At 38.7% G+C, this 23,180-nt stretch overlaps 1 protein-coding gene across 1 annotated transcript in view; it reads right to left on the reverse strand.

Moving 5' to 3' along the window:
* LOC102906326 (uncharacterized) overlaps positions 1-23,180 on the reverse strand; it is a 111,653-nt gene that overhangs the window by 14,874 nt on the left and 73,599 nt on the right. The window lies entirely within an intron of this gene.

A 23,180-nucleotide genomic window follows, 5' to 3' on the forward strand; every position in this document is an offset into this window, starting at 1 on the left:
AGCTGACAGACATTTTTTTTTTCTGGTGTAGTGCTATTTTGAGTAATACCTCTATGAATATTTGTGTACATGTCTTAGGCACATAGGTGAATGGAGGCAAGGAGATTCTTCAACTATAAGTAGTATCTTATATGTTTTCATGAACTATATCTTAATATTCACCTTTTTAGAGGAAGACTATTAGATCCAGTGGTGTGCTGCAGTGCCACACAGATGACACAGAAGCAGAACGTGAACCCTGTCTTCCAGAAGTGTCTTTTCACACTGCATCTATCAAATGTCGGGCTTCTTGGATCACTGGGATACAAGGACTGTTGGTTTTTGGAATCAGTGATAAATGCTTATGTTATTCAACATTTTGGTTACTTAGTTACATTTTCAGGGGCATCTTAAAGATGAATTAGAAATAGAAATAAAACCCAATGAACTTATTCCATTGGTAAGCAACTGATGTGTTCACTGAAAGCAAATACCCACTGAGTCTGCCTTGTGAGGGCCCATTATACAGATTAGGTGACGCTGGCCTGAGTGTCAGTACTGTTTGGTCACTCACGGAATGTCAGGGTCTTTCCACATTCTTGGGTGTAGGCGAATTCAGCAAAGTTTAGTCGTGGCACACTCTACAACCAGGAATAGGGCCTTTAGTCATTTAAGAGGCTCTTCCCTAAAGTTACGTGTGTGTGTGTGTGTGTGTGTGTGTGTGTGTGTGTGTATGAGAGAGAGAGAGAGAGAGAGAGAGAGAGAGAGAGAGAGAGAGAGAGAGAGAGAGAACAATGGGTTCAATTTAAAAGGGATACTTTCTCTTCCAAACTCTGCACCATGGCCAAGATGGTATTTTCACTAACCCCAGCTGCTGCCTCATGTTCCCCGATGACAAGCCTTCTGTGGCCCTAGTGGCAGCTGCAGTGACAGGTTGGTCACGGGGCATTGCAGCATGTGTGGATTCCCCTGCAGCTGTGCTTTCTGGTGTATTCTTTTATCTAGGTTTCCCTGGTACAAGGACCTTGGTGAGATCCAGATGTTGAAAAAAAAAGACTCCACTTGATCTCATCCTAATACTGCTGGCACTGTGGTGCCATGCTCATCAATCAATGTTTTCTAGAGATAAAGGACAATTAAAACCCAGCTTCTATTTACTGTCATGCCTTAAAAATAAAATAAAAAACAAAACAAAACAATAACAACAACAACAACAAAAAAAAAAACCCTACTTCCTTAAGAAAAATTCAGTTATTTAGCTTGGCAATGATCATAAAATTGGCTCTGTTTGATCCCTTCCCTAATGTGCTGCCAAAAGTCTTTCTTTGCTGTGATGGAACAATGAAAATTTCTTCAAGGCTGCATTCCCCACAACTTTATATTCTTTTGTCCAAGGCACAGAATTCCTCTGGCATTGCTGTCTATTCTGGAGCCAGTTCACAGGTCCAGCTGCTGCCTGTGTGCAGGACTGATTAACATAGCATGGATGCTGAGGGGATTGAACTAGGAATTGTTTCGTGCTGTCCAGAAGCTATAGACTGAGAATAAAGGAACCCGGGCTGCTTGTGCCGGAAGACCTTGGGTGAGGTTGGGGTTGTCTATCATGGAAACGATATTTTTTGCAGAATGAATTCCAAAGGTCAGAGTGTTCCGAGACGGGAAACATCAAGCAATAATGAGGACAAAAACCCAACCTAGAGTGAATGCACTTCTAAAATAGATTGTCTTTATGGAGAAGAAGAAAGACAAGGGCTTGTGTGTGTTTGTGAGGCTTTCCGTTAAAATAAAACTACCTATGGATGCCTTTGAATTTTTGCTTCAGTCAAAATTTTGGTTTGAACATGATAGAAATTTGTTGTTGCCACGTCTCCTAGTCTTTGAAAAGGAGAAAAAAAAACTGAGAACACTGTGTGTATGTTTCACTTTATCTGGGAGTACAACCCTGAAAATCCACAGACTTTTAAGGAGGCAGGGAAAGATATCTGTACCATGAGAAAGAGATCATTCTGAGTGAAGTAAAGCAGAGACAAGACAAATCTAGATAGAAAAAGACTGTCTTAAAGGGGAGCATCCCATGAAAAGATGAATACAATGCAGAACTGAGAAGCTATAAAAATGGGAGGGTTGGAGCAAAACTGAGAAGTGTCCATCAGAGCTTTGTTAATGACACTGGGCACCTTTTATCTCTAGGTAGCCGTTTGGGGCACCTTCTCCCTGCCAGCAACTAAAACCACCATTCTTTGGTGGTCATGAGAAGAAGCTTATGACTGACCATGCCCTAGGATCACAGGAGAAGTAAAGGGCATGGGTGAGAAGGAAGGAGAGAAGAGGAAGGCTTTCACTGCCTTGCCTTTTGCCCTCTTTGTATTGTGGAAAAATAGAAGTCATGACTCTTGAGGAACTACAAGCCCCTCCCTATATTATTTCATATTATTTATGTATGAATTTATTTATTTGTTTGTTTTTGTTTCATTTTTCTCCTACAAGCAGGCAAGATAGGATGAAAATGACAGAAAATAGAAAGTCAAATGAAGGCAAAAAATCACACCCTTGTTGATGAGTAATAATAGTTTCCCAGTTAAAGCTTTGTGATTTTTGACATTCCCTTTTACTTTGATAAAAAAAAAAGAGATGAAGACAATTTCATAAATTTCTAAATTTGCAACCACTCACCCTTCCAAGCAGGAGTACGCCTATAAGGTATTTCATCTTTCCATAGAGCTATGGCTCTTTCTTTGCTTTTATAAAAATCCCTGGCTACAGATGTGACATCAACAGAGGTAACTGGCTGCCAACTGAGAGTTTTGTGCTTTCTTTTTCAGTTTGCCTGAAGTGGGGAATCAGGTTTTCAGTGTGATAAATACAGGCTGACTCAATCATGTTGTTTCCTGGCAGCAGCAAGATTCCAGGCTCCAGGAGGCTCTGGGAGACCTTGCAGCTAAAGAAGCTTGTCTTCATGGGAGCCCTTGCAGCTAAAGGAGCTTGTTGTCATTGGACAAATCCTAATTTGCCAGACAAACAGGTATCTTCTTGAAAGTTAGCCAAGGGGAGGGTTTCCAATAGTATTTGAGTTTGGGCTACCCAACTCTACAGCTTTGAAGAGAAATTTATGTTCTCAATTGAATGGCTCAGTTGTTACATTTTTTTCCCTTGGCTTCTAACTTACTCTTAGATGTGTATGGACAACCATGCAATACTTATCATTACAAAAGGGGACTGAAGGACTAGATATGGTGCTATATGCCTTGAATAGCAGTACTCAGGGCATGAAGACAAGATTACCATGAGATGGAGGCCACTCTAGACTACACAGAGAGTAGAAGGAAAACCTGAGGTGTATAGCAAGACCTTGTCTCAACACTCACACTTATAGAAAAGAAAAAACTGTGAAGTAGTGAAACCGAGTTAACAGCCTGAAAGCTGTAAGTCCAACAAAGGCATTCTGTACCATGTGCCCTCTGACAAAATGCTTGTTTTAAAGTGTCCTGTCTAAATGCACAATAGGGCTCACATATCCTCAGAGGGTCTATTCCAAGGACTCCAGTGGATGTGTAAAAAGCAGAGAGTGCTGGACCCTGATTATAAACATTTTTCTTCATACCTTGAAATGTTGCCATAGTACAAGACTTGGTTGGTCCTTCTAGGTTTTGTGTCACTCATTTGGATCAATACTTCTATACATTATGAACATAATTAACTAAAGCAATAAGCACAAAACCCATGACACTAGGACAGGTGATCTGATAATCAAAAGGGCCAATAAGTGACAAATGGGGGGGGTAGTATATGGAGTGTAGATAGAATACAAAAAGTCATGCTTTATGTCAAGAGTGGGATGCAGTGGGATGATAAAATGTATCACATTACTCAGAAAGGCTTACAATACGAGATGAATTATTTGTTTCTGGACTTTTCCATTTAGATTTTTTTAAACACAGTTGACCACAGATAATGGAACCACTGAAACCTCAGAAGGTAAAATCATAGGAAAAAGGCACTACTATGTTCTCTCTCTCTCTCTCTCTCTCTCTCTCTCTCTCTCTCTCTATATATATATATATATATATATATATATATATATATATATATATATATATATATATATACATATATATTTGTAGAGGGACTCCACACCCAGAAAGGAGTTTGGATCCCCATTATACTACTTAGTGAGTCACTTAAATGATTTGCTATTGACATCATAATCACCCTGTGCCTCAATTTCTTTTCTGCAAAATAAGGTTGTTGTTTTTTTGTTTTGTTTGGTTTATTTTTTTATTTTTTATTTTTTTTTTTGGTTTTTCAAGACGATGTATCTCTGTGTAGTTTTGTGCCTTTCCTGGATCTTGCTCTGTAGATCAGGCTGGCCTTGAACTCACAAAGTTCCACCTGCCTCTGCCTCCCAAGTGCTGGAATTAAAGTTGTGTGCCACCACCGCCCACACAAAATAGGGTTGTTTTAAGAGTTAATCAGATGTAAAGTGTTTAAGATAATGCATGACATTGCATTCATGGTATATAAATGTTTGGGCTAAGATGTTTCTGCCACTCCTAGACAGGGGCCCACTCCACTACAGAGAACCAGGCTCTTATTGCTGAGTTGCCTAGAGGGGATACATTCTGGATCTTTGTCAAGCCCTGCCTCTCCCATCCCTGGGTTAACAACCTGAACATCGATGAGTTCCTTTGCCTTTTCCTTCTTCCACCATTCTGTGGTTCTTGTATCATTGGCTAGATGTTCCATTGGACATTCAAATCCTACCTAGAATCTGACTGGTTTTCTGATTAGACATCTCACTATTTTTTCTTTCTTTCTCACAATTTAGGAGACTGAACACAGGGCCTTGCAAAGGCTAGGCACGTTCTCTGCCACTGAGCTACAAGTCTTCTTACTCTCATCAACTCTTTGGCTCCTATGGTCATTTTCTCTGATGGTTGGATTTTTCCAGGTCTAATGTTTCAACTGTTTGTCGTCACTGGTTAAGCATGGTTCCCTTGCTGTGAAAGAAGTGCCTTAGTTGAGAGTTCTAGTTCACAATGGGTTCAGATTCTGTCTACAGACATGATGGCTTGCTTACCCTGCCTCCTCACGAATAGGACATATGGCTCCATGCCCTCTTTTCAGATTTTTCTCCTCCTTGTTCTGCTTTTGCTCTTTGTGACATGAGTTGATAAAGAGAAACTCTGCTTTTCTTTTGAAATCTTCACCTCAGTTTCATTATTTTCTCTTGACACTGAATTTGCTCAAATCCTTGACATTTGGTGCCAGTGTCTCAGATCATTCAGTGATTCGTGTTGACTCTTCTGCCTTTCAAAATATGAACTAATATTCCATACCCAATAGTCTCTACCACTATATCCTAGGGATCTTCATAAAGAAATCAACCACTTATATATGAAGACTGAGCTTCTCTGTGTCAGTCTATTGATAATTTAATGTAACAATCCTTCTGGATTTGGGTGTTCAAAAGAGCCTAAATAATGCTATTTCCTACTCTGGAGCCCTTGAGACTTTCTCTCTTGCTAAGTGCAGCTTGTCTAGGGCTTTCCCTGGTTCTCACCTTGGACAAAAATGACATAGTAGGGATTCCTAGGCCATTCAGACCGGGGACTAGTCCAGGTATCTGCCCTGTATGCTCTTCTGTCATCTGTGAGGATGGACATTTCAGGATCTGATTTTCCTTCACTAAGTGTTACTCAAAACACTGGACTCCTGAAGAAAAAGGTTTCACCAGCTGCCAGAGCAAATAGAACACCACCATCCCTCATATGCTTTACCGCACTGGACTTCTTCCTGTGCCCAAGCACCAGTCATGGCTTACTTAAGCGCTAAGAGTTCTGATGGCTGCCATGATGCAGGCCCCATGTTCTCCGGACTTCACACCTGCATCAGGTGTGATACCCTTCATACACCGGACCTGCTGCATTCCTGTTTAGCAGCCTTGGTTCACCTGAGCACTGTTAACTTTGCTTTTTGTTTCCTCAGAGACTATAGATTGGTTCTGACCGGGCACCTCAGCATCCAGTGAGCCCAAACAAACCTTTTCAGTGATTTCTGAACTCTCACCTCCAAACATATCCTTTTTGAGCACTTTTCTTCTGTCCTAAGATATCTTTTAGGGATCCCTGTTTACAGGTATAATTACTCTTTCATGTTCTTAGGCAACAATTTTCTGTATTAAATTTCCTGTTCATGTTACTTTGTCTGACAATTCATTTCTTTTCGTTAACTTTGTAAAAATTATTTGGTCAAACCATTCTAAATGTTCTAAGGAAGCCATCTTTCAGACAGGATTGATATTTGAATCAAGAGAATTTGAGTTAAGCAGCATAGCCTCAATAGTTTGGAAGAGTTTCATCCAGTCCATCAAAGGCCTCAAGAATACTAGAATACTGACATTCTAAAATGAAGAAATCAGTATTTTCAACCTTCCTTCCTTCCTTCCTTCCTTCCTTCCTTCCTTCCTTCCTTCCTTCCTTCCTTCCTTCCTTCCTTCCTTCCTTCTTCTTTCTTTTCTCCCTGTCTTCTGTGCCTGGAATCAGTTCCAGAGACTTGAGCATACTGCCCAACCACTAGCTACATACCAAATTCTACTATATACCATCTCTCTACTATATGAACTGATTGATATACTATGAGAACATCAGAAATATACACTTGAGGCTTTCTTGTGGTTTCCCAGCCATCCTTTTTATGAATGTCACCAATAGAAGAGTGGAGAAGTGTCACAGGATCACATCTCTCTGCCTCTTCTCAAGTTTCCCATCACTTTTTCATTTCCTATCTTCTATTCCAGTTCCAACCATCCTTCAAGGTCCCTGTTTAAATTTCTTTCTTCCTGAAATCTTGCCTTTGTAGCCCCCAGCAATCTCTGTCTTCTCACAAAGCATACCTGTGTCTCGTAACTCAGTGCTGAATTATGTAGGCTCTATGTGGATCTTCTTCCAAGGTGGGGGATACGTGGAGCTCTTATTGTAAGGATTCTGCTATGTACTTTTTTTTCATGGTGAATTTGAAGTAGGAAAAAATGATGCTGATAGTGCTAACAATAATTTCCCGAGTGTGAACTATTTGCCAGCCATTTTTACACAATCTTGTTTAATTCTGTGACTTGGTAAAATACTCTCCATATTTTATGTATGAAGAAAATGAAACACAATGTCTTGTCTGTGGGCATGAAGTTGAAAGGATCCCCAGTAGAACGAAAATTCAACTCAGGTCAGCCTGATGTTCCCTTTTCAGGAGGTCTGAACACAATCAACAGAAATGTGAAAAGTTTGTTGAGATGGACCAGTTGAGGGAGCAGAATTAAATTTTTAGTTTTAATTAATTAAGGACTATGGTAAAGATAGATATTACATAGAATTTACCACTTTAAATTTTTGAGTGAAGCTGTCACCGTCATTCTTCCTAGGAAATGCTCTTCATCCCTACAAGCTGAAGCTCTGAGTCGCCGTTACTGAGTCTCCATTTCTCATCCCATGTATTTTCTCTCTTCATGACCTTGACCACTTGAGCATCTTATGGAAGGGCAGCGTGCAATATTTGAACTTTTGTGACTAGCTTATTTCACTTAAAGCATAATGTCTTTAAGGTTCATTCATGTTACAGAAGGTGTTAGAATTCCCTTTCTTTTAAGAAAATGTGATAGGCACTATATATGTGGCTTGGCAGTAAACAGCACACATTGTTCTTTCAGAGGACCCATGCTTGCTTCTCAGCACCCATGTTAAGTGGCTCCCAACTGACTGAAATTCTAGCTCCAGGTGCAATCCAATATTCTATTCTGGCTTCCTGCACTCATGTGCATGCATGCTTACACATAGACACACATACACTTGCAAATAATTAAAAGGAAGATAAATATGTTAAAAATGTAATAATATTCTACTGAATATATATGTCACATCTATCTATCTATCATCTATCTATCTATCTATCTATCTATCTATCTATCTATCTATCTATCTATCTATCATCTATCTATCTATCTATCTATCTATCTTCTATTTATTTTACCTATCAGTCTGCCAATATATACTTAAGTTGCTTCTACCTCTTGGTAATTAAAAATAATGCTGATATATATATATGTAACTGTCTAAGTCCCTGTCCCTGATTTTATATCTTAGGCTATAATCCCAGAAGTGGAATGGCTGGGTCATATGGTAATTCTATATTTCATTGTTGAAGAACTGCAATACTTTCCCCATAGTCGTTATATCACATACCATTGACACCAGCAGGGTACAAAGGTCCCAATTACTCCTTATCCTTTCCAATACTCAATACTTGTTATTTCTTAGTTTTTAAATAATTGCTATTCTAATGGGCATGGAATTATCTATTGATCTGTTATTTATTTTTATTACTTTAATTATTAGAGATGAGACACTGAGTGCTTTCCCCCCATGCTTGTGGGCAATTTGTACATCTTTGGAGAAAATGCTACTAAATTTCTTTGATCATTTTTTAAAAATTAAGTTTTTATCAATTAATTTTAATAAGCATGTGCCACATATAAGGTATTACTATGAAAATATGTATTTATTGTAAAGTGGCTACACACACACACACACACACACACACACACACACACACACACAAACACTGTGGTGGTTTGAATAAGTATGGCCCCCATAGACTCTTGTGTTTGAATGCTTGGCCACAGGGAGGGACACTGTTGGGAGGTGTGGCCTTGTTGGAGTAGGCGTGGCCTCACTGGAGGAAGTATGTAACTGTGTGGGTGGGCTCTGAGATCTGATATGCTTAAGCTACACCCAGTAGAACACAGTTGCTTCTGATGCTTGCATATCAAGATATAGAACTCTCAGCTCCTTCTCCAGCTCTATGTCTGCCTGTATGCCACTGTGAAGATAATGGACTAAACCTCTGAAACTGTAAGCCAGCCCCAATTAAATGTTTTCCTTTATAAGAGTTGCTATGGTCAGGGTCTTTTCACAGCAATAGAAACCCTAACTAAGACACACACACACACACACACACACACACACACACACACACACACACACACACTACTTTCTGTGAAAAGAATATTTAAACTCTATTATCAGTGATTTTTATTGTTTAATCATCTCTTCTGAAACATTCTCCATCGTAACTCTATGATTGGGCCTGTGTACTCCCTTCACAACCACCATATAATTAAAGACTCTCATTTTCCCCTCTGAGGCATCAAATGAGATTAGCAAATTGGAAGTATATTTTATTGTTCTCAAGTAAGAAATCATAAGGTTAGGGTACCCCCTTATCAAAAGATAGACACATAAATATAAATAAGGCAAGAGAAAATAATTCATGCTAAATTTCTATGGGAAATCTTAGTGCATCTGAAAATTACAGTGGTCTGCGGATTGATTCAGTATCTCTAGTAATGACAGAAAATCCTTTCACAGATATCTCAGAAGAGAGATCCTATCTGTGACTTAGAGTAAAGCCCCTGTAGGGAAGTTAGAAAAAGGATCAGAGTACCTGTCTATCTTTACAGTGGTTGTTTTGTCATGGCCAAAGTCCTGGCTAGGAATTTCTACCAAATTCTTTTGTCTAATCTCAAGAAGTCACCTAAATGGCTAAGACACTATCAATTATGAAATTTTACTAGCCTGGTTATTAAAAATATTGCTAATGGTTTCTGCATGGTGTTTAGCTTTTTCACCAGTGAAAAATTAACTCTTTGGCCCAGAACCTTCTTCCTGAAATATTTGTCCTAATACTCCTTAATGATTTTGACAACATTATAAAGGAATATTATGAGCACCACATTAACTGTGTTCTACAAACAAAGAAACAGGCCAGTGGAGTTAAATCATTTGGCCAAGGAAATGCTGCTAATAGATGGAAAAATCAGGATGTGAACCAAAAATTTACTCAACCACTGTCTCCATGAAATGAGATTTCTTTTATAAATGCCTTACACGGTAAATGTCACATTCACATGAACCCTAGAGGCCAGAGATGGCATTGTCCTGATCTCTTAGCTGAGAGCACGGGTTGCATAAGCTCCTTAGGGACTCATGGCAGAGCTGGGGTTTATAGCTCAGTCTTGACAACCTAGCACTGGCTGCCTTAATCTCTTGTTAGACAACCTGCTTCTTCTGGGTCTTGTGGATCACATGTCCATGGACCCATCTGAATAGGATTGTGCTGCTCTCCCTGTACTGGAGCTAGGGCAGTGCTAGATCCTCAGGAAATGCTCCGTTAGCAATTGATGAACTGTGAAGGAGACTACACTCAAGAGACCCAGCATGCAGGTTTCTTATGAATAAGTACCTGGCTTCTTACCGTGTTACTTGGCAACAGTGTTTGTCACTCATGACAGAAATATATAGGTTTAATTCTGTTAATTTCACCTCTCCCTGAAGCTGGGTAAAGGGTACTTCTAGTAGTGCTGCCTCATTTTAATACTTAGGTCCCCAATAAGATGGAAGCTTAGCCTTGTAGGGCGTTCTGCTTAGGGCAGATTGTTGAGGATGGGAGACTTCAGAATTTGTGAAGATGTGGCAAGGGTGTTCCAATCACTGTGGGTAGACCAAGGCTTTGGGATATGTTAGAAATTTAGTGTGTATTTTGTTTAACATTTGCACAGAAGCAGAAGAATTGACTGGTTCTAATTTTCCCTTCAACGAAAAGCATATTGAACCCCAGAACTAAGTGATATTTTCTTACAAAAATATTTTTTAATTCTATGAGTTATACTTTTATTCTACTAGCAAAAAAAATTAAAAGAAAAAAATCAGGATTTCTGTGGCTGGTATCTGGGGGATATATATAGGATGGAAAAATGTGATCTGGTGAAAATACTATCAAACATATTAGCAATAAGAAGAGCTATTATTTAATTTTCTACCTATTTTCTCTCAAGAATTGTACTTTACATATGTGGACTTAGATTGTCCTAATACCTTTAGGACTCCATAGTCATCTTTTATCTCAATCTGAATTATGTAAATTTGGAACAGTATTATATAAACATCAGGTACAAAATTAGAAATTAGGTAAATAAATATTCACAAATTAGTTTTTAAAAAAATCAAGAAACTTACAAGAACTTTGTTCACTCTGTAGCCTCAGATATTATCACTTTAGTTATTTTAACTGAAGTACCTGCTATTCTTTGTGAAAATTAGTCTCAATTTTTTTTCAGCACTAAGGATTGTGTGCCATGCATAAAATGCTATCATCTCATGGAACATCAGAAGGCATGGGTAGGGCACTCCTTCTACAAGAGGGTAATAGGTAATTGATATATTTTGGTGGATGTGGACAGAGTAAAAGGAAGGGTGGCCAGGAGAAAGCTGACCAGTCATTTACTTTTGGCAAGTGCGCTCATTTGCTCTCCTTTCATTGCTTCACAGCTTCAGGACAAGGTCTCTACTTCCAGCTGAGGTCACATGATACCTCGTGATGTCCAAGTGAATACATCTGAGAGCTGTTAATTTTATCTTCTGATTCTTGCTCTTGGATTTTCTCCTTTCCTCTGTGCTTCCCTCCATCTTTTCTATCTTTTAAGAAGAATCATATATATATATATATATATATATATATAAATTATATATAACCTTAGGCTCACAGGAAGCTGGACAACACACAGTCACTCTCCATATCGGTAGAGTTATTTCATGGTCCACTTGTAGATAGAAAATTCAAAGATTATTAAGTCCATCAAAAATGATGTAGAACTTGCGTATAACTTACATAAACTCACCTGTATATTTCAAATCACCCTAAGATACCTAATACAGTGCACATGTTGTGTAGTAATCACTATGTTGTATTACTTAGGTAATAGTGAAAAGAAGAAAGTGTACAAAGTAAGTACAGACACATTTTTTTTTCAAATACTTCTGATCTTCATTGGCTCCAGACAGAGGTATGGAGGGCCAACTGTAATGTAGAGGAGCTCCAAATGTACACCCTCTACTCTGTCCCCCACAATGGTCACATTTTATTTATCTATAGCCTACTATGTTTTGGTACCTAGGAAAAAAGTCTAGACTGTGATGCAGTTTCTTTTCTTCTGACCTAAACACAAAGCCGGTGTCACGGTTTGCTAACAGTGCCACAGTACAAGGCCCAATATGCAGAATGATGCAGTCTGCCTCCTAAAATGTTTTGATAATTATAGTTTTGAGTTTGTGTTTTATAAGTAAGTTATTGTAGAGAGTAACTGGAGTGTGGTCCATTCCTATGGTCCATTACTCCATTAATGTGTGGTCCCAGCTCAAATCACCTTTCTTGCCTTTGTGGGACAGTCTTACCCTCTTGCTTCTTGGCCTCTGCCTAGTGCCAAGCTACTCTTTACTCTTGGCCATGGGTACAAGAGGGTTAAAGCATGGAGGAGGCAACAGGTATCCATGTAAGTGCAACACTAACTAATAAATATAGAACACAATAATACATCAAGACCGAGATAGTGGGTGGTAAAAAGAAAAAAGCTTTTAACCTTCACCTTAAATGGAGAGCCTGATATTTCTTATGTTGTACTAGATTGCAGAAAACATACTTTAAGCCAAACTTAGTTCTTTTATAGCCCATCTTCTTATATCAGAGTTAGACATGAAGATGGGTAGTTATCACTCAATAAGAATGCTCAGGGGCCTCCTTCTCAAAGACAGCAATAGTTCCCTCTATGGTCATGGAAATCTTCCTTAGGACTCTTTTATTTTTTTAAATAGGACTTGACAAAATTAAGTCGCAGACTGCTCTAAACGGCAGTGGTCTGTGCTTAGAGCCTGTAGCTAGCCAGAATCTGGCTTTAAGCTCCTCTCACCCCACATAAATAATATAGCCTCTGATTTTCAGGTTTCACAAGACTTTGATTCAACCTTCAGCTTTCTGCTTTGTTATTCATTCATTGTGGTTGAACTAGCATGTTGCTCATAAGACCCCTAGACTGTCACTTTGTGGCCTTCATAGTTTCTTCATTATTCTGTGTTGTTCTTTCTCTAGATTTGACTGGCTACAGCTGTCCCATCATTTATGGAGATGGTCTCTCTTCAGAGAGGTGTACCCAAATGGCTGTTCTTAGACAACATCCATCCAACACAATCCTGTTCCACTAACTGTGGTTATCTCTGTTAAAGTTAACATTCTATTTAACTTTCTACTGATGTAAAGATGATATTGCCCCATGAGAATGGGAAACTTCCTTTTCTTCATTACCTCTGTATCCTTGCTACCTTAAACTATGCCTAGCATACATTTGTTGAATTAAAGAAGACCCCTTTTTTTCTGGATGTCATGTTTTGCTCACATGCTTTCCTCTTTATTCATGCTTCCAACTTCTTGAATGAAGGATGATTCCCTTTCATCTCCCACAACATCTAGGAAGGACAGGCTTCCATAAGACTTTCTGGATGAATCTGTAATAGCAAATGGTACTGAGGCAGAAAACTCCTTTTCTTTTATAGAATAACTAGGCACAGCATTAAGCCAGATAAATAAAAATTAATAGCTGGAACAAAAATCACGTTACACTTAGCATTCACTTCATCTGAAATGTGACATCCCACATGACCTTCGTGTTCATCAGAGTCATTCCCTTTAGGCCTCTGTGGCCAATGGGATGAAGCAAACATCTCAAATTAGAAGCTAGTGATGAAGTTTTTTTTTAAGAATGATTTATCTTTAGTTTATGTATGTGTTTTGTCTGCATGTATGTAAGTGTATCATGTGAAAACAGTGCCTGAAGATGCCAAAAGAGGGAGCAGGACCCTGTAGAACTGGAGTTACCGATGGTCAGGAGCCACTATGTTGTTAGTGAGCTACCCTTCTATCCTCTAAATCCCGAGTCTCATCCCTAGCTCTGCAACATAACATCTGCTACAGCCTCCCATCCTCCCCTGCCCACATCTCCTGTGGATCCCACAGACCATCCCCTCCTAACATCCTTCCTCCCACTTAATGCTTTATGCCAGCCTCCAATGCCAGTAGGCACTCCCTACTAACCCACAGGCCACTCTTGAATTCTACCAGACTTTCAAAGAAGAGTTAATGCCAATACTCCTCAAATTATTCTACAAAATACAAACAGAAGGAATATTGCCCAAATCATTTTATGATGTCACAGCTTACCCTGATCCCCACACCATATAAACACTCAACAATGAAAGAGAATTATAGACCAATTTCCTTTATGAACATAGATGCAAAAATGCTCAATAAAATACTTACAAACTTAATTCAAGAGGCCCATGTAGCTTGCTGGTGCTGATAGAATTGGATGATACTACAAGGATGGGAACCTGGGGCACTTCAGGTAATCCTGTATGCAAGGTCCTCACAGGGCGTTTTAGGTGTAGTCTATCTGAGAAGTCCAGGTTTATTATATGGCTTGGCAGCACTGCTGGTCCCCTCTAGGGTTTCCCCTCTGTTTCTCTTCTATCTTCCAGTGGCGATTTTAAAAACAGCTGTAAGTCTCAGTGAGAGACATGTGGACAGAGACCACAGTCTGAAATCTTGCACACAGAAATGCCTCATTACACTTAGCCAGTGGCACAAAGCAAAGAATAGAACATAGTGTCTAGGGAGGTCTGAGAATTGGCACTGCATATGAAAATTATTGCTTTTCCTCTCTCTTCGACTATGAAGAATATCATGCTCACTTCATATAAAGAAGTTCTATGCACCTGGAGTTATTTGTTTTTTACCCATACAGGCATCCACATTTGTTCTAATTGCTATCCTTGGTCATGCTTTTCTACTTGTTAGGGAAGTGCAGTGCAAAGTGTGCTGTAGACTGGCAGGTTCTGGGCTATGAGCAATGTTTTTCCAGTGGCTAGATGTTTCTGGCTGGGTAAGTAAGTTTCTTATTTGTCAAATCAGTCACCTAGTAAAGCAGCACTCCCTGTTTGAAGACTGATGGCTGCAGTGTGCCAAATAGTACCCAGGGCTTCCTGCTTCTGCCAAAGCAAAGAGTGATGTAGGAGCTAAGGGGATCTGGCAAGTCCAACCAGCCTTGCTTCCAAAATCTATCTCTAAGCTGCTCTCCTTTCCTCAGTATGCATCACTGTTACTTCACAGAGGTCAACATTGTTAGGGTTGCTGGAGTCACACACCTACAGGCCTTTTAGTTTCTTTGATCCCTCTTCAAACCATCCTTACACTGGAATCTATAGGAATTTTATTAGTTTCCAGTTGCTGCTGTAATAAATATGCCACAAGACAATGGCATAAAATGACAAAGATGGATTCTCTTATGGTTCTGGAGGCAATGTCTGAAATTAGTTTTCAGTGGGCTAAAGTCAACGTACTGATGGGGGATAGTGTATCTTCTGGAGATTGTGTGGGAGAAACCACATCTTTACTTTTTCTAATGGTAGTGACTGCTTGAATGTCTAGGCTCCTGGGCTCATCAGTCAACCTCTGTGCCCCTTGTCACACTCATCTTTCAACTTCCCTCTCATAAGGACTCTTAAGGTGACATTGAGTTTGTCTGGGAAATCCAGGATAGAGTCTCCATCTTGACATTCGAAACTAAATTGATCATATTCACAGACTCCTTTTTGCCATAGTAGGTAACATACACACTCTCTAGACTAAGTTGTAGACATCCCTACTGGGCAGAGAACTGTTCTCCCATATAGACACCATATTTCTTGTTTGGTTATGATCCACTGTTGACTTACTACTGTAAAGCAAAACCCATAGTCTGTCCCATGCCTGATTCAGCCCACTTTTCCAGCAATTTCTCAAACCTGTCTTCTCCTGCCTTCCTATGCACATTTTCTTTGCTGAGGGCCTGCATCTCATGAAACCTCAGACACATTCTTGTTTAGGGTATTAAAGACAACTTCTTCCTCTGTTGAATCACTCCTCATGTGGTTGCCTGTTCACTTACTTTGGGTCTTTGGCCAAACTTCTAAAAGAACCTTCTTGAGAAATGCTGTATAAAGAAACCACTACATTGGTCATTTTAACTGCTCTGTCAGTAGGTTAGTTATGTATCTGTTATCTACTTCTCTAAAATGTAAGTTTGGTAAGTACAGGCACAATTTCTTTTATCAGTTGTATCCCCAATGCCTACCATGTTTAGAAAATACTTAGCGTCCATGAAATATCTGATTATTGAAACAGGTAGTGTTAGCATCTTAGGGAGAAGCTCAGTATAAAGCCTATTTCTCATCTTTCTATGTATTGACTTCTGCCATTCAAACCAGCTTGCCGAAGTCCTAAGTGCTAGATTAGCTGGTGAGAAACAGTGATGATTCCCAATATTTACTATAACAAATGAATCTTATGTTGGTTGAGTAGTAGCTCCTCCAATGATTCTCATAGTCAAAAAATCTGAATCCCTCTTAAAGAAGAAATCAAGGCTCACATTAACCAACTTTTCTAGATTGATGAGACTAGTGGAGTGAAATTCAAATGTAGATTTTCTGAAACCCAATCCAGTACTATTGTTTTTTTTTATAAGTCTCTACATGTAAGCCATAATACAGCCAAGAGGAAAGATCTAGGACAGTGTCTTAGACCTAAGTCCTGACCATGCCACTTAGCATTTGTGTAACTTTGAGTACTTCTATAGCACATATTATTCTTTTGAAGAACAATAAAATAAGCCAAGTGTCCAATACAATACCTCATGGTAAAGCAAATGCTTCTCATGTGTAGATCCAAGTAACCATTAATAGAAAACTATGACTCAATGGGGGGGGGGATATTTTTACTTCTTAGCTATCCTCTAATTTATAGAAAAAAATTGAGGGAGAAACTTGATAGGTATACTTGGCTAACGACTTATGATATTTTCATCATTACTTCTTGTTACATTTGTGCTCGAGCTCAAACTTACTGAAACAGGTTTCCTCATCAGTAATGAACATTTTACAACTCACTCAGAACTTACAGGAAGAGACCAAATTTACCAGCACCAAAATACTCTTGGGTAAACAGCTCATGAGGATGGCAAGGAAGGGAGGAAGGATGCTGGGGGCCTTTCTAGGAGAATGACAGGAAATTGCTTTTCATTTTCCTAAGACTGGCATCCTAGTGAGATACTTCCTTTTGGCTACACATTTTCTACCCACCTACGTCCAGAACAGTGAATGAAGCATACACCTCAGGCCCCCAGGCTAATAATGTCTTTCATGGCCAATAGTTCATGCTGCCTGGTTTAAGAGACAAATCTGTAAAAATGAGAAGCCCCAGAGTCTCCATGACTTTCAGAACAAATCTTAAACATAGTAGTGTTCCCTGACTCTCCATGCTTCCTTTCCAGCTGACCTTCAGAGCTCCATTTCTTTCTTTCTTTTTCTTTTTTTTTTTTTTTTCGGTTTTTCGAGACAGGCTTTCTCTGTGTAGCTTTGCGCCTTTCCTGGAACTCACTTGGTAGCCCAGGCTGGCCTCGAACTTACAAAGATCCTCCTGGCTCTGCCTCCCGAGTGCTGGGATTAAAGGCGTGCGCCACCACCGCCCAGCTCAGAGCTCCATTTCTTGCCTCTAGTTCCCAATTACTGTTCACTTGGTACACTTTGCTCTTCATGGAAAAGGTTCTGGTAGCAGAAATTAAGTGCACCTTACACAGAAACCTCTATGTTCACAAGAACTCCATGAACAAGAGATGTCCATTTCAGCAGGATAGAATTCTTGAGACCTAGATTCCACCAGCATATGGTATGGATCGATGGTCTATGAGTAGTAAATGCACCAGCATATGGTGTGGATTGATTATCTATGAATATTAAGAGCCTTTACAAACTGTTGGCAAGTCTAGACTCTATCTACAGAGTGTGCCAGAAAAATAAGAGAGACCTTGGCAAGTTATACTTAAAGTTTTTACTCATTAGTAAATTACCAAATACTCAAAGAAGTCTTTTTTTGTGGAAATTTCAATCATTTAAAATAGTTTTTATTTATTTTTTAAGAATTTCATATAAGATATTTTGTTTATAATTCCCCTCTTCTAACTCCTCCAAGGTCATCCCTCAACCCTATACAACCAACTTCATGTTCATTCCCTCTCTCTCTAAAACAAACAAACAAACAAACAAAACTAGAGCAAACTAAAGCACAAAGACATGGAGGAATTAAATAATTTCAATCATTTTAAAGCAGGAGTTTAAAAAAAAAATCTCAATTTCCTATGTAAAAACCATCCTGAGACCTGCCTAACTCCTGGGCGCTCACGACTCTTTCACAAACTTTCCTTTATCTAACATTTGCCAAACAACTACTGTTTGTGTAAGCATTTTCTTGAGGACAAAGGTATACAGACTAATGGGGTAGGACTAAATATGACCTGAAGATACTGAGATCTCAGGCAGGAGGCTGTGTTTTAACAACTTTAGAAACTGAAGTTGAGAAGTACCAGGCAGAAGGAAATGGCCAGGATTTTTGTGTGCTGGGGTAGCACCATATGCAGTGGATACAAATGAGAATAGAGACATGCCTAGGGCAGGTTTCAAGGTTAGGTTCAAACTGTGGACATTATAAACGCCAGATTGAAGAATTTGACTTTGTTTTATAGGTGAAAAGGTATTATTGAAACTTTTTAGGCAAAGATGTGATATAATTTTCTGTTATTTGTAAAAAATCACAGAGAGGAGCCAGTCACACCTTTAAGGTACAACAAACCACATTTATGCCCCTTAAAGACCATGTTTTAAATTTCTTTCTGAGAAGGCATTGCAAACTCAAATGAATGGGTTCCTGAGGAAATACGATTAAAGGTTTCTGCAAGGCAGAATTTTTTCTTTTGAATCTCATGGTCTAGAGCAGTGTCAATGGTTGTTCAAGATCAATTTTATGTGAGTCTGAAGAAGGGGCCAGCTGTCTTAAAGCCATAGTTGAGTTCTATTCACACAATGGGATTACAGTAATATCAACTGATTTGTAAACAGAGTGAATTCTGTATTGCATAGAGTAACAGGGCAGTCTGATTTTGCATCTAGATAGACAGAGTCTGGGTTCAGCTAAGAAGCACACAAGAGAGTGGGGGTACGACTCCCTTTCTAAGCCTTGTTGTTCCCCAAATGGGGGGACAATGTTAACTATCCTGGTAGTTATTAGAGTTAAATGTTTCTTAAATGCTTCCTGGGTTTCTATTCTGTGTATAATAAGCTCTTAACATGTTATTTTTACTATTGTATACCTCGCTCTTAATAAAATATGATGATGAAAGAAAAAAATCTTTTACATTTTTAGCTTTTTAATTTAGTACACAAAGATTCATAAGGAACAGTAGATGCTTGTTATCTAGGGATTCCATGTTTATGAATCTGCCTACTTTCTAAAACTCATTTGTAACTCTCCCAGATCAATACTCATGCCAATGTTATGGTGGCTTTGTTTCTTGTTTATTTTTTTCTGCATTTCTCTTTTTTTATTTTGTTGGCTTGATTGGTGGTTTTACTAATTTAAAATGGTCCCCAACTATGGTGCCAGTGTCCTGTCTAGTGTTCCCAAGCACAAAAAAGTAGCGCTGTTTATTATACACTGTCCATATGAGGCACGCTTGACTCAGCCGTGAGCTAGAGTACTGAAAGTTGGTGTGTTCAGTATAAGAAAACAACTACATATTTAAATGGGGGCATCTTTGAAATGACTGCCAAATAAGGCTGGATATCGATTTCATTGATGAAAAAATGTGATCAGTCCCTTGCAGGAACCCAACATTGTGCTTTCTTGAGAAGCAGTGATTCTATTTTCACAAACACTGGGTTCCTGACATTAGAGAAGCCAACTCCTGGAAAGAGTGAGAACATGGTATTTAAGACATTTTCCCTGGTCACAATGATTATAATATATGATACATCAGCATTGTAAAGAAACAAGCATTATTAAGGACATATATTTTTAGACATATAAGAACATTTCTTGAAATTTCTGGCATTTTTTTTTTTTTTTTACTTTATACAGTCCAATTACATTTATCTCATTTGATTTAGTTTGTCTGGCTATTTTTATTTAGAGGTTCCTATTTTTATACTATCAACTTCACGGTAAAAATCAAAACAAAATGTAAAAGGAGAGTGTTTTCAGTATGTCATTTCTTGTATGTTGCTTCAGACTGTTCATAAATGTCAGTAACAGTTAAATAATGCTTGTTTTTAAACTCAGTTGACTGAGTGATGATCATACACAGGCCAACAAAAAGAGGAGGCAATGGTGGCCTTGATAGCCGTCAAACCCTTGCATTTAATCAGGCCACGTAGGACTGTGTGTCTGACCCAGGAAGTGCTGTGGAGCAATTCCCCCTGTGGACACCCAGGACCCATAAGCTCGGGGCTGTGTCTTCAATGAGTCACCAGGAAAGCTGGCTCAACACTCTGTTGCAATGGTTGCTTTCTTTCATCTCCGGCAGCTAGGTATTTCAGAAAAAGATCTCTAAAAGAACTCCCCCACCCCACAACTTAACAATGCTCTCATAAAACCACAATTTTTTTTCTAGTCTTCAACTTTTGCTTTGTTTTCGATAGGATTGCAGAACTTAGGAACATACTGTCTATGAGAGTCACTGTGTCCAGGAAGAAAACTGAAAACACTAATAAATGGATCATGTCACTGACACCACTAGCCTTTAACAATCATTTAAATTTTTACACTACCCAGGTTAAGCCCACAGCATCCTTGTGATACATACCCCAAAGCCTGAGAGATAGGAAGAAAATAACACAACTTCCATTTTTTTTTACATCTAAAAGTATTTGCCTAAAACATAGTAATTCATTAAACTTTAGGAATATTTCATACATGGCCTGTCTGTGTTATCATTATATACTTTGTACTTCTGAGTCACAGTTAAATTACTGGGTGCCTGCAACTCTACTGACTGAGAGCAGGGTATGAGTTCCACAATGTGGAGGTGTGACTGTGTAGTCATAGGCAGATGTGTGCTCACTCTCCTCAGTACAGTGTTAAATTAGTTTGTGGTTAAGGATATGGATGAATTACATTTCCTTATTAAAAAAATACAATGCATTTTATGGTGTGGGGCCATGATCATAGCAATGTTTTATCTAACATAGAAGTGTTCTGTGGCATAACAGAAAGATTGTCAAACTTAAGGATGAAGCATCCATTTATCAGTTTCCTTATTAATGAGAAAAACTTAATAATAACCAATCCTCCATGTTTACTGATGCGTGTGTGTGTGTGTGTGTGTGTGTGTGTGTGTGTAATAAGTACTTATCAGTCATGTCGTACAATGAAGATATTTAGGGGAAAATGAAACTTGATCTGCCCATTGAAAGTAAAGAATATCTTTTAATTACAGATGAGAAAAGAATTGCTTTTGAAGGAAATTCATGTTATGAAGAAAATATTTTAATGTTAATTGCTAAGTTGGCTCATTCATGAAAAAAAAATTTCTGCATAATAGAGGCATTTGGATCTCTTAAAAAAGATGTTTTGTTCAAAATCATTCCAACTTCCTAGTAGTTTGTATGACATCAGGGAGGGTGGAAATTTACTACCTACATTTAACACAAAGACTATAAAACTTATGAATCATATGCATATCTCTTTCCTTACTGCTAATAAAAACACGTATAACCACCAGTCCTACACATTCCCTGATTGAGACTATAAGATGTGGACTATGATCTAGAGAAGCACTTCCTATGTTTGGATGTCTGCTACCTCTGTGAATGTTTGTTTTAGTCAAGACATTTAAACAATTATGTAGAAAAATAAACTAAACTTTGAATTTGACCTTTGAATTCCTATCTAACAAACAGTTAAGATGTTTAAAAACAATCAGGCACATTCAATAAAGTACTTTTAATTACAACATTTTAAGATGAGCAAGAACACAAGATACTTTAGTTGTGCTTTCTGGATGCTCAATAGCTACATTAGTCCTTTGAACTTCTGTCCTGTACAGATAATCATTTGTCCCTTTCCTCAGTATGAACCCCACACGTCTTCAAAGGCAAAAGTCATCGCAATGCTAACGCTATCTTAGGTGACCTGAAGCAACCTTCTATCTGTGGCTCTAATCTTCACATCAAACTTCTCTATGTATTTTCTTGGTCATGACCTATAATGGCATGTTACAGATTTTCAGAACAATGTCAGAACCAACAATGCAAGAGAATATTCAGGAAGTTTTGTGCGTAACTTTTAGCTATTTGTTCATTAGTTAGTTTATGTCTATATTTAAAAGAAAAGTAAAATGTCAAAGCAGTGAGTTCTCTAGTAAGTCCTAGAGTGTGCACAGCGTTTTCTGTCACCAATGTCATCTTACGTTTACAGGAAATGAAATTAAGATATGGGAACTTCATGAACAACAAGTCTGTTGAAATTATCTTAATTTTCAGCACAAAGTCAAAAAAGATTTATCAATTCTTTTCAATTTCTTTGGACTAAGCTGTGGCCTTTGGTAAGTTGCATAGCAGAGGCCACCAGTTTGTGTCCGTGTGTCCATATCTGCAACACACAGGTCACACAGTAGAGCAGTCAGTCTGAAAGGAAATCTGGCACAGTCCCTGCCCTTCCCCCCCGCAAACATCTTCTTCACACTTTTCTGTTATGCCCCTCTCTCTACACAGCCATCTTCTTCAATTCCTTATGAGGCCTTATTGCCAGCAGGAAATTGCCAGTTTCCACCCATAAGAAAGTCAATTAATGGGGACTTGGCATTCACCTTTGAGAGAGGTTAACTTCTGTCATGCAGCAACAACAAACGGACTTTGATCCAGGAAGAATGGAGCATATTATTTATTATGGAACAACTATCCAGAAGATAATTAGAAAGACATAGAGGTTAAGATTGCATTTAGCTACAAAGACAACAATATCCTCAACGCATTTCAAAGACATGTTCATAAAACAGGAAAACTCAAAGAAAAAAAAAAGAAGCAATGAAATTAGTAAATTGGTGGTAAGGGATACCTCTGTGGTGATGGGCAAAGGCAAGGCTGCATTCGGAAAGGGTGAGTGATGTCACAATGTTCTTCCACAAGTATAAACCTAGACATTGGTGATCTGGAATCTGAGTCCAGCCATTCCTCAAACCATGACCTAGACCCTTGAGGAACCTACAGAGTCCTGATCTTTCCCATCCTGGGGACTTCAGACACACATTCTAAAATGTGTGAGTCAAACGATGTAAGATTGCAATGCAAACCAATTGTACTGAAATACCATTATACAGACATTAGAGAGAATGTGGAAAATGATAGTATATCTACTTCATGGATAACGTACCATTGGAACTGGTTCCTTGTAGTAATCAAGGA

This window comes from Peromyscus maniculatus, chromosome 13 (assembly GCF_049852395.1).
Source record: "Peromyscus maniculatus bairdii isolate BWxNUB_F1_BW_parent chromosome 13, HU_Pman_BW_mat_3.1, whole genome shotgun sequence".
In the NCBI taxonomy this organism is placed as follows: Eukaryota; Metazoa; Chordata; class Mammalia; order Rodentia; family Cricetidae; genus Peromyscus; species Peromyscus maniculatus.